This window comes from Lepisosteus oculatus, chromosome 14 (genome assembly GCF_040954835.1).
Source record: "Lepisosteus oculatus isolate fLepOcu1 chromosome 14, fLepOcu1.hap2, whole genome shotgun sequence".
NCBI classification, from domain to species: domain Eukaryota; kingdom Metazoa; phylum Chordata; class Actinopteri; order Semionotiformes; family Lepisosteidae; genus Lepisosteus; species Lepisosteus oculatus.
In genome coordinates this window covers 47,738,730-47,742,949 of record NC_090709.1, presented here as the reverse complement: position 1 = coordinate 47,742,949, position 4,220 = coordinate 47,738,730, and the positions used below count along the sequence as shown (strand labels likewise).

General features: G+C 40.5%; 1 non-coding gene across 1 annotated transcript; it reads left to right on the top strand.

Annotated features, from left to right (window-relative positions):
• Positions 1–769: 769 nt before the first annotated feature.
• trnar-ucu (transfer RNA arginine (anticodon UCU)) lies at positions 770–862 on the top strand. Its single transcript has 2 exons — positions 770–806; positions 827–862. It is a non-coding gene; the product is annotated as a tRNA-Arg (tRNA).
• Positions 863–4,220: the final 3,358 nt, after the last annotated feature.

The following is a 4,220-nucleotide window of genomic DNA, read 5'->3' as shown; positions in this document are numbered from 1 at the left end:
TCCTGCTGCAGAACCCAAGTGCGCTTCAGCTTGAGGTCACGAACAGATGGCCGGACATTCTCCTTCAGGATTTTTTGGTAGACAGCAGAATTCATGGTTCCATTTACCACAGCAAGTCTTCCAGGTCTTGAAGCAGCAAAACAGCCCCAGACCATCACACCACCACCATATTTTACTGTTGGTATGATGTTCCTTTTCTGAAATGCTGTGTTACTTTTACGCCAGATGTAATGGGACACACACCTTCCAACTTTTGACACACAAAAGTTCAACTTTTGTCTCGTCAGTCCACAGAGTATTTTCCCAAAAGTCTTGGGGGTCATCAAGATGTTTTCTGGCTCATCAGTGGTTTTCGTCTTGGAATTCTGCCATGCAGGCCAATTTTGCCCAGTCTCTTTCTTATGGTGGAGTCATGAACACTGACCTTAACTGAGGCAAGTGAAGCCTGCAGTTCTTTGGATGTTGTTGTGGGGTTTTTTGTGACCTCTTGGATGAGTCTTTGCTGTGCTCTTGGGGTAATTTTGGTCTTTAGAACTGGCTTTATAAACTTTTCCAGATTGATAAATCTCAATCACTTTTTCAGACAGGGCCATGTAGGTTTAATTTTTCCCTTAATAATAAAAACCTTCATTTAAAAACTGCATTTTGTGTTTACTTGTGTTATCTTTGTCTAATATTTCAATTTGTTTGATGATCTAAAACTTTCAGTGTGACAAACATGCAAAAAAATAAGAAATCAGGAAGGGGGCAAACACTTGTTCATACAGCTGGCTCTGTGGTGCAATGGAGAGCGCGTTGGACTTCTAGGCCTTGATAGAATGAAGTCATCCAAAGGTTGTGGGTTCGAGTCCTACCAGAGTCATGTATCATTTTTATTGAACCTTTCTAAATCCTCTAGGGATTGGTGTTGATCAAGTCAAATACAGGACTTCTTAAGAGTCCACAGTTGAAAATGAACCAGCAGCCACAAGAAAGAAATTAGCACTGGACTGTGATCACATCACTCCTGCCCTGGAGTCCTTGCACTGGCTTCCTGTCAACTTCAAAATCCTCAAGCTCAGCTATAAGGCTCTCCATGGCTTGGCATCTCAGTACCTGTCTGGGTTATCGCCCTACTCCCCACCTCACAACCTTCGCTCTTCTAATTGTGTTTTCCTATCTGTCCCCCAGTCCATCTGGACTACACTCTATGGGTGACAGGGCCTTCTCCTGTTTTGCCCCAAAGCTCTGGATCTTTATCCCCAAGGATATCAGTCACCTTCTCTAAACTCCTTCAAATCCAGACTCAAAACCCTCTTCTTTAGAAGAGCTTTTAATGCACTATTCTTTACCCCTCTGTTCCTACTGTATTTAATACCACCATCTATTGTCTCCTCTAACTGTGTATTCTCATCCTGCTTATCTTGTGTATTTTTTTAACTTTATTGTTGTCATTCTGTAAAGTGCTTTGAAAAGCCACCTTTAAAAGCACTATATAATGTCAAGATTATTATTATTATTAATAATGAACAGTGCATTTAACACTGAGCACATGTGGTCCTTCTTTGCAAAGGATTGCAAAGGTTGGGAATTAGCTTTTCACTCGTGTTGTTGAAGACCGTATCCTGGCTGTGTTGCAGGAAATGTCTGGATGCCATCACCGGATCAAGGAGAGAATCAGGGTTTTGGGAAGTCTTTTTGATGCCTGACACTGTGTGTTTCCTGGTTGTAACGGGTGTCATTCTGGACCTAAACAACAGAGAACACCATTGAAATCGCTGGACTGCCTAGTGGACACTTTGTCGCCTTCTTCTGACCTGTAATTAATGTGATTCTCTGAAAACGTGGCACGTTGTATCTGTGCTATCTTTATGGAGGGTGACCACACTCATAAGGATCATAGATTCGATCACAAGCATCTAAAAACGAGAATGAGAAAATGACATCACGCTATAAGGCTGAATGGCACGAATTCTCCTGTTCCTTCTGCAGCAAATGTGAGTTTTTTTGCTTCTTAACACTGAGATAGTTGGAGATATTTGGCAGCTGTGGGATTCCAACTCAACCCTCAAAGAGACTGGAGCTTTAATCCAGCTCTAAACTAAAAACTGGGTGACTTGTAAGGGCTGGTAGGAGAGGAAAAGAATAAATGCTTCTTTTTTGGTCTTTAGCTACTAAAAGAAAGGAAAAAATATTTTATTATTATTTATTCACCAGTTGTTTTGATCAAATTATTGTAACGCAGTGCCATATTAAGGTATAATATGTACATGAACGTCATGTCTGAGTCGATGATGGCAGCTGAGTATCGCTGGAGGACAGTTCATCATGAGTGGGTAAGCCTGCATAATGAGGGAGAAGAGATCGGCCTCTCTGATGCAGTGTCCAGTGACACTAACCTTCTGTCCTACTGTTCTCTGCTAATGTAGAGGGTGAATGCTTATTTAGGTGAATGTAAGGTTTCATTCTTGTAAAATATTTCCGAGCACTTTTTTTGTTGCTGAAAATTAATCTTGTGCATTTGAATGAATTCCGATATTGTCACCTAATTCTATACATTGTTTCATCAGACTAGAACTTTTATAGGAGCTCAATTGCATTTATGAATTGCATAGTGATAGTATTTCTTTCCGTTTAAATACTTCAGTCAAAAATGTAGAGAAGGTGCTCCTGTTTTCACCATTATAAGAACTGTGATGCACCAGTAATATTTACTCTCACAAAAGTATTGTAATTGTATTGTTCTGTTCTGTAACAATCTTGAGTGACACAAACCTTCTGTTTTACTGCACTACACTTCTCCAGAGGCCAGTTCAGCACACAAGGATCCTCAGTCAAACAAACACTGCAATCACTTGATAAAAGCCATTCCTCATCCTTTCTCTTAGTATTGGTGCAACTTTTGTATCCAAAGAAGGCGATTTGACAATGAAAGGTGCAATCATCTTAAAGAGAGTCTTCATGAAGGCATGCACAGCTTAAGGCACATGAAGCTGAATCCATGAGCTGATTGACACAAAACAATGTCACTTCACATTATCCGCAAAGCTGTTTTGCTTGTCTGACCACCTCTTCGTACTTTACAGTGAGCGCATATATTTCAGTTTCTTCTTTTGTATTTTCCTTACTATTTTACTGTCCCTTTCCCCCATGTGGAGATGTATCCACTGCCAAAACTGCTGTCTGATTATTTAAATTATCTGTAAAACTGTTACATGACTTCATCTAATTGTAAATTTATAAGACAGTCTGTGAGACATTTGTGAGAGTAGCTGAATCCCAGGGCTGGTGTGGAATCACACACAGACAGGTCTTCTGTGTGATCTGAATCCCACTGCCCAGAGCTACAGACTGGTCAAATGGTCACTATTGTAGACACGACCATCGGACAATCGGCTACAAATAATCAATATACTGATCATATTGTCACTACTGGTGTTTATTACATAAATACTATATATAAATAATAAGATAATTCCACACTCATGTGTGTTATAAAACATTTATAAACATTTTGGGAGGCTGACATACAGTAAAGAAAGTAATACTGAAGGGCTGGAAGTCCTGGAAAGCGTTAATAGAACCTTCTTGCTTTTGACCTGGAACAGAGCCCACAACTGCCAGATCAGTGACCCCTGAGCCCAGTTCACAGAGAGGAGAACCAGGGGCTCTTCTATGTCTCTAAGAGGGCTGGGAGGAAGGATAAAAGGGGGAAATGTGACATGAGTCCAGGCTGTTCTGTCTGATATTGTTCATGCAGCAGCACTGATTGTCTGAATATCTTCTGGTTCTGGATTGTGAGGATAGAGAGCAGTACGGAGTTGAGATCCTGTCTGAGTGTGAGTCTGAGCAATGAATCTGACTGAGAAAAGAATAAGGATTTTTTATTCTGCCTGAGAATTTTCCAGAGAATTTTTCCTGAGAATTTTTCTTCTTTTCCAAGTGGTGTTACATCCCCTTCAGATACTCTACACAGACTGCCAGAGAGAAGAGGAGCGAGAGATGGACAGATAAGAGCACACACAGCAAGAGACACATACGTCTTGATTTACTTTGAAGCAAGTGTTCATTTCTTTTCAGGAACAAGTTGTTTTTGAACTTCAAGAAATTCATACAACTTCTGAAAGATAAAATACAAATCTTGCTTCTCAGGACAGAAGAAATGCTGCAAAAAAATGCCAGTGATTTGTGAAAAGCAACGGGAATGTGTCCCTCTGCAGCTACTAAACAAAGGGCTGGTG